The sequence below is a fragment of the Ursus arctos genome, unplaced genomic scaffold (genome assembly GCF_023065955.2).
Source record: "Ursus arctos isolate Adak ecotype North America unplaced genomic scaffold, UrsArc2.0 scaffold_9, whole genome shotgun sequence".
NCBI classification, from domain to species: domain Eukaryota; kingdom Metazoa; phylum Chordata; class Mammalia; order Carnivora; family Ursidae; genus Ursus; species Ursus arctos.
In genome coordinates, this window is record NW_026623111.1 from 41966576 (window position 1) to 41974792 (window position 8217).

At 37.9% G+C, this 8217-nt stretch overlaps 1 protein-coding gene across 3 annotated transcripts in view; it reads right to left on the reverse strand.

The window, feature by feature from the left end:
- Positions 1-8217, reverse strand: part of KDR (kinase insert domain receptor) — a 180692-nt gene that overhangs the window by 171154 nt on the left and 1321 nt on the right. For all 3 annotated transcript variants that reach the window (XM_057309528.1, XM_057309526.1, XM_057309527.1), the window contains exon 2: positions 8144-8216. The gene's annotated coding sequence lies outside the window, so the exon portion shown is untranslated. The remainder of the gene's footprint in view (positions 1-8143; position 8217) is intronic.

The following is an 8217-nucleotide window of genomic DNA, read 5'->3' on the forward strand; positions in this document are numbered from 1 at the left end:
CTTTTTCTGTTTGCATTTCAATCTGGGAAGTTTCTATTGAAGTATCTTCAAACTCACTGATTCTCTCCATAGCCATGTCCAGTTTAATGATCAGCCCTTTCAAGGTATTTTTCATTTCTGTTACCCTGTTTTTGACTTACAGCATTTCTTTTGAATTCTTAGAGTCTCCCTCTCTCTGCTTCACCTACCCATCTGGTCTTGCATGTTATCCACTTTTTTTCATTGGATACCATAAAACATAGTTATTTTAAATTCCTGGCCTCCAGGAATTTAAATTCCAAAAACTCTGCCATATCTGAATCTTGTGTACTGCTTGCTTTGTTGTTGTTTCTTGCCTCGTAATTTTTTGTTGAAAGACACATGTGATGTTTCAGGGAATAGGAACTGAGGAGAGACCATTAGTTGTGAGGTTTTATGTTTACCTTGGTAGGAGTTAGGCCAGGTTTACAAGAGGGGTTTTTTCCCAGCTTTTACTGGGTCAGTAGCGTATAGTCCCCATTGCCTTCTCAAGGCTGCGTCCTTGCAAATGGCCAAGAACAGTTTAAAGGAGACAGATTCCTTCAGGATAAGAAAGAAGGTAGAAGAAGGAGTTTTAGTTTATAACCCAGCTCCTTGCAAGATGGTCTTATTCATTCCTTGAATGTCAAGCTCTTCGCATTATGTTTAGCACGCAGAAGGATTTTGAATAATATGTGGTGAACGAGCAGATTAGTTTCTGTTGATCAGGTTCTATACCTCAGGAAATGTTCCCTTCTTTACATTGTCTGGTAACAATGTAAAGAAATTCAGGAAAACACTTAAGTAGGACCGTGTCTAAAATTAGTAGTGCTTTTATGTCAAAACCCCTTTGTAATTAAGCACATTGTTAAAAGAAAATACATATAGATACCAACTTTGGTGGTGAGAATATAATCCATTGCATAGAAAAAGGGGGTTCCAGGTAAAATAATATTGGCAAGGAATTCCAAGGAGCAGATGTCGTTAAAATATTTTCACTCATTTTTGTAAAGATTTTTACTAACAGATGTGCATATGACCCAAATGTTTTCTCTCATAAGACATTATGCCTTTTTATGCCAACTGGAAAATGTAGATTTAACTTAGGAAATGAATTTCTGTGTTATATAAATTGAACATACCAAGTGGAATAGGAAGCACATTAATGAAATGAATTTTTTTAAATGATGTAAGTCATATAGGAAGGAAAGTTTAACTCCCACTCTCTTCCTTTCAATTGTCCCATTTCCTCATGTTTTATCCATTACTCATGTCAGGTTTTGTTATTAACCTAAATAAAATAATAGCACATCAATCCTGCTGTTTTATGTAACAATGGACAGATAGTTGTTGCATATAATTACTGGAATGTAATAATAATGAAAATAATATGCAAAAATATTAATTTCTATACCATTGATTTGGCAATGAAGTGTGCACTGCCTTACATTTCTTGTATTGATGTCTTGAACAGATACGGAATGATTCATTATCCAATCATTCAACAATATACATTGAGTACCTATATGGCAGGCAGTGACACGGGAATTAGAAAAATAGGAAATAAAACAATTGCTACCCCCTGGTGCATTTATTTTTGTGGGGAAAGACGGAAAATAAACACATAAATGATGGAATACATGGTATATCAGACTGTAATAAATGATGTGGGGCATACTGGGGGAGGGAGTGCAAAGGAAGGAGGTACTATTTTATACAGGGTGGTATCCCTTAATTTTGAGTGGGAACCCAAAGGAATGGAGGGACGCGGTCATGCAGATAACTGGGGGAGAGCTGCCTGGTCAAATGAAACGAAAACACAAAGGCCATAAGGCAGGACCCTGCTTAGCGGTTTGAGAAGCATCACAGAGGCCAGTGTGAAGGGGGGGCATGGCGAGAGGAGGAGGAGATGAAGTCAGAGAGGTAGCAGGGGCCAGATCAGGGAGGACCAAGGACGCCACTGTAAGGATTTTGGGTGTTGCTCTAAGCACAAGGAAAGCCACTAGAGGGTTATCGCAGAGGCGTAACATGAACTGACTTCACCTTTGGAAGGACTCACTCCAGCTGCTGTAGGGAAATAGACCTTAGGGACTAAGGCAGAAGCAGGAATTAGAAGATTATTATAATAATCCAGGCAGCCAGGAAGTGATGGGAACTTGAACAAGAATGATAGTCACAGGGATACTGAAATGGTATCAAGTTCCAGACATATTTTGAAGGTGAAACTTGCAGGATTTTCGGGTAGATTAGATGTGGTGTGTGAGAAGACAAGATAAGATCGAGATTTTTTGAGCAATGGAGATAACCACCTCCTGGGAAAACTGAGACATGAATAGATTTGCATGGGGAAAAGAAGGGAGGGAAGAAATTGCTTTTAGAGATGAATTTAAGATGACTTTTAAATATTCATTTTTAAAATTAGATAGACTAGACTAATTCAAGGGAAAGGTTGAGGTCTTGGCATTATTTCAGTCCCTGAGACACGCGATTCCCCAAAGAAGTGAGTGGAAACAGAGCTGAGAGGAGTTTCAGGACCAAGACTTGGAATATTCAACACCGAAAGGGGCTGAGCTGATTGTTGTGCAGCTGTCCAGATGTTTCATGTTGTCATCCCCCCCAACCAAAATGCCAGCTCCCTGAGGCTACAGCCCCGTCTTTCTATTCCCTACTATGCACTGTGCCCACAGTGAGGGCTCAATAAATAGTTGGTGTATGAGTGAATAAAGGAACATACCAGGCAATGTTTAGAGGGGCTACCAAGATAAAGGAAAAAAAAGTACAGGAGGACGATACCAGATGTACTTCTCCAGTCCCCATCACTCACTCCTTCCTCCCCATGGGAGAAAGAATGACTTACCTGCTTGATGAATTTGGGAAAGGAAATTGAGACTGAAAGGCTCAGCAGACTCTGCGCCAGTGGGGGCTAGGAGAGGGAGTGGGGAGTGATACATTACACACACACACACACCGCCCCCAAATCTCAATGTATTGTTCTGTGGTCTCGGGTGACTGGTTTCTTTTACTTAGCATACTGTTTTCAAGGTTCATCGTGTCATTGCATGTATTGATCCTTCGTTCATTTTTGCAGCTAAATATTATTCCGTTGTATGGCTCTACCACCTTTTGCTTATGCATGCATCAGCTGATAGACATTCGGATTGTTTCCACCTTCGGCTAGTAGGAAGAATGCTGCTGCGAACATGCATGCCCAAGCTTCTGTGTGGGCACATGTTTTCAATTCTTGTGGTTACATGCCTAGCAGTACAATTGCTAGACCACATGGTATCTCCATGTTTAACTTGTTGAGGAATTTCCCAACTGTTTTTCAAGGTAGGCGCACCATTTTACATTCCCACTAGTAGTGTATGAGGGTTCTGATTTCTCCACCTTTGTTATTATCTGATTATAGTTGTACCACTGGGTGTGAAGTGGTATCTCACTGAGGTTTCGGTTTACATTTTGCTGAAAGATAACAATGTTGAGGATCTTTTGCCATGCTTACTGGCCATTTATATATTTTCCTTTATTCCTTTCCCCACCACATACAGACTGGTTTGAATCCTACTTGTATTTTAAGTATAAGTTGACCTTACATTTTTAACATTAACTTCAGGCTTTGAGTCAAACATGGTAGTTCTTAGCCTCCCAAACACAAAGACCTTAAAAGAAATGTACCACTTCATCCCATCAACTGTTATCTAGTAATTTATTCCAACTTTATTTTTTATACAAGCTTGTCAATAACATTATCTTATGAAATCAGTGCTCACTTAGTAACCTGAGTAAACACTCACACTTGCCAATTACACTGTTTACCATCGTTTACTACATTTCACTCTTTCTTTCTGGGTTTGATTTCCTTTGTTCTAGAGGACTGTACTTTTTTCAGTAGGACCTTATGAGTGATAAATTACATTCCTTCAATTTTCAAAAATTCTATTCTTGAGTGGTAGTTTCTTATGTGTCGATTCTAATTGACAGTTACTTTGCTTTAATATTTTGAAATATGATTCCACTGATTTCTGAATTATATTATTATGTTGTTGGTCTAATTATTACTCCTCTAGGTAATTCGTCTTTTTTCTCTGGCTGCATTTAAGACTTTCTATATGTGTTTTGTCTGACTCATTTTTACTTCTGGTCCAGATGTATATTTTTATTTATTCTGCTTAAGTTTCATTCTGTTCCTTAGATATGAAGAGTCACAATTTTAGTCAAATTGGAAAAATTCTCAACTGCTACCTTTTCAAATTTTATCTGTTCTGCATTTTCTCTCGTCTTTCCTTCTGGCCTCCTATTGGTTATAGGTTGGCCCACTTCCTTCCTCCTCGTTTCTCTTCTTCTTTCATTTTCCATCTCTAACAATTCATTGCTTTCTGAGTATTTACCACAGATTTAGCTTCCCAGTCTCTTCAGCTCTCTAATGGGTTATCAATCACTTTTTGCCTTTTCTTTTTTTTTTTTAAGATTGATTAATTGATTGATTGATTGATTTGAGGGACAGGGGAGAGGGAGAAGGAGAGGGAGAGAAATTCCCAAGCAGACTCCATGCTGAGCACAGAGCCTGACTCAGGGCTCGATCCCACAACCCTCAGACCATGACCTAAGCCGAAACCAAGAGTCAGAAGCTTAACCAACTGCGCCACCCAAATGCCCTGTGCCCCACTTTTGCCTTTTCTAGAACTTACATTTGTGTCTATAAAACTTGTCTGGTCTTTTCCAATAGTGCATTATTTCTAGGGTTTTGATTCTTTCTATTGTGTCTTTGATCATTTTGAACATACTAATTTTATACCTTTCAGACTGTAATTTAATTATCTCAGTTTCTTAGAGTTCTATATTCCTAATTTTTGTCATTCAAAGTAGATTGATTCCATATGAGTTCATTACCTTTTTAGGAACCCATCTTTAAAGAACCCAGAGTTCTCTTTCTCTGACAATCTTTTCCAAGTGTTTTGGCATTTGGTTGTGCCAGGCAGAAGTATCAAAGGCTTAGACCAATTTTTTATGTTATTTTTTCAGTTGAGAAAGACAACTAAATGAAAAGATAGAACCATTGTCCAGGAAATTGGATCTAAGGTAAACATATAGAAAGCAGACAGGTAGAGAGTTTTGAGCAGAGGAGTGACATGATTCACTTACATTTCTAACAAGATTACCTCTGGCTACTGTGTTGAGAAGAGATTGTAAGGGGGACAGGGATAGAAGCAGGATACTAGTTAGGAAGCTATTACAATAATACAGTAGAGAGGCAAAAGTGGCTTGGACTGGGGTAGTAGGAATGACTTGGTAAGAAACGGTCAGATTATGAATATACTTTTCTAACACTTTTACGGTGAAATGCAATAAAAATATGTAAAAGTACATAAACACAAGTATACAGCGTAACAATAATTATAAAGTAAACACCTATGCAGCCACCACACAGGTCAATAAATACAACACCACCGGGACCCCAGAAGTCTCTCATATAAATCCCTTACCAAACACAAACTTCTCTCCCTTGAAAGTAACCTGCCTTTTATGATGATTGTGTCTTTGCTTTTCTGTCCTGTTTTTAAATTTTATGTAAGTAGGATAATACAGTGCATAATTTTGTGTCTTGCCTTTTCTCACCCAACATTGTTTATGAGATTTGTCCATATTACACGGACCTATATCAGGTTCCTTGCAATCACGCTAGAATATTGGATTGTCTGAAAATGGCTCACTGTATTTATCTATTCTATTGCTGATAGACATTTGGGTTGTTTTCAGTTTTGAATTATCATGAATGTCCTTTGAATATTATTGTCTATATCTCTTGGAGCACATGCATGGGTCCTGCTTTAACATACATCCAGGAGTGGAAGAGCTAAGTCATAGAATATGATATCTTCAACTTTGCTAGATAATGCCCACCTGTCTCCCAAAGTGGTTGTAACAATTTATCCTGCCTCAGCACTGTTCGATGATTCCAGTTGCTCTAGAACTTTAACACTCAGTATCTCAGTTGTTTTAATTTTAACCATTCTGATGTAATATTATATTCCATTTTAGTTTGATTTTCAATTTCCTGGTTATTTATATGATTGGTCACATTATTGTATGTTCTTGGTAATCTGAGTATCTTTGGGGAAGTGCCCACTCAAGTCTTTTGCCCATTTTTCTATCAAGTTGCTTGTCTTTTTTTTTTCTATTTGCATTTTAAAAATTTTTTTAAATTTAATCCTATATTGGTTATATGTATAGCAAATACCTTTCCCCATTCTGTGCCTTGTATTTCACTCTGTGGTGTCTTTTAATGAAGATAAGATTTTAATTTTAATGTTGTAGAATGTACTGATATTTTCTTCTAGTTGTTTTTTATATCTGGGGGGGGGGACTTCCCTACCTTGAGATCAGGTAGTTTCTTATATAACCTTCTAGAAGATACAGGAGAAGGTAGTCTCCTATATTACCTTCTAAGTTTATTTTTGCCTTTCACATTAGGTCTTTAATCCACCTGGAATTGATTTTTTTACTAATGGAGTGAGGAAGACGTCCCATTTTTTTCTCTCTTTTCCTTATCTGTCACTACCCATGTTTATCTCCTGAGATTTACTCATTTGTCCTAGACTCACTTATTATAAAGTACATCCTTTCCCAACTGATGTATCATGGAACCTCAATCATACATCAAGTGTTTGTATACATGGGGATTTGTTTCTGGGCTCTCTACCATGCTCCATTGTCTATTGTCTATCCCTACTTCCATACCACACTGACATCATTACTACAGCTCTGTGTTGCCTTGGTGTCTCATAGAGCAAGCCCTCCAACCTTCTCCTTCATCTTCAAGAGTGCCTTGGCCATCTTTAACCCTTCCTACTTCAATACAAATTTTTTAAAAAGATTTATTTACTTGATATAGAGAGAGAGCAAGAGAGTGAGAGCAGAGGGAGGGGTAGAGGGAGAGGGAGAGAATCTCAAGCAGACACCCCACTGAGCACAGAGCCCAAGGCGGGGCTCAATCTCATGACCCCGGGATTATGACCTGAGCCGAAACCAAGAGTCTGATGCTCAACTGACTGAGCCACACAGGTGCCCCTTCCGTATAAATTTTAGAATCAACTTGTTAAGTTCCACAAAAAGTTGGGATTTAATCAGGATTACATTTATTCCATAAATCAGCCTGGGGAGAATTATCATCTTAACCAGTCTGTGAGCTTAGTATAGCTCTCATTTTAGATATGTCTTTCTTAATACCGGTATGATTTCATTTTCTTTGAAAAAGACTTACATATCTTTTATGAGATTTAGTACTAAATGTAATATTTTATGCCATTTAAAATCGAATCTTCTGGTTTTGCTGGGAAATAAAATGATCAATATTTATAAATTGATTTTTGTATCCAGCAACCTTACCAAACTCTCCAATTAGTTCTAATATCTTATCTTAGACTCTATTGGAGTTTCTGATTATCTCCAAATAATGACAGTTTGCTTCTTGTTTTGCAGGCCTTAGAACTTTCCTTTCTTTTTCTTATTTATTGACCTGGCTAGTGTCTTTAGTAAAGCACTGACTCCAAAGGTTTCATTGAATTGGTTGAATTTGGGTTTCATATTTTGAAGCACAACCAGCAGGATTTGCTGACTAATTGTAGTTAGGCTGTGCAAGAAAGAGTGGAATCAAGGTTGAGTTCAAGGTTTTTGGCCTGAACAACTGGAAGAATGGCATTGTCATTTAGTGAAGGCAAGGCCAGAGATTTGTTGATCATATAGTGCTGGTAATTAAATGAAGAAAGATAAAAACTGGCTTTTACTTTTTGGTAATGATCTCTTGAACAGACTTTAGCATGGTTTTCCACTTCTGAAATAATTCACTCCAGGAAGGATTTAAACAAATACAAATTGCTCTCCATAGGGCTTGACTTGTGACTTCCTCTTCAGCCACTGCCCTCTACAGGGGGTTTGCCTGAATATAAGCTGTACACTCTGATTAAAATCTGAATCAAAAAGGAGAGAGAAATAACTTGTCCCTCTAGCCTCAATCTTTCCTATTTTATTACACACACACACACACACACACACACTCTTTCTCTCTGTCTCTCTCTCTCACACACACACACCTATCTTGTTTTGCAATCTTTCCCAAGTCAAATAATTAAAAGAGAATCTCACTCACCCAGGAAACTTGGTCCCGGAAGTAGTCTGGAAAGATGTCCTAGAAAGACCAGCTGCACTTCTGTGGTGTTGACC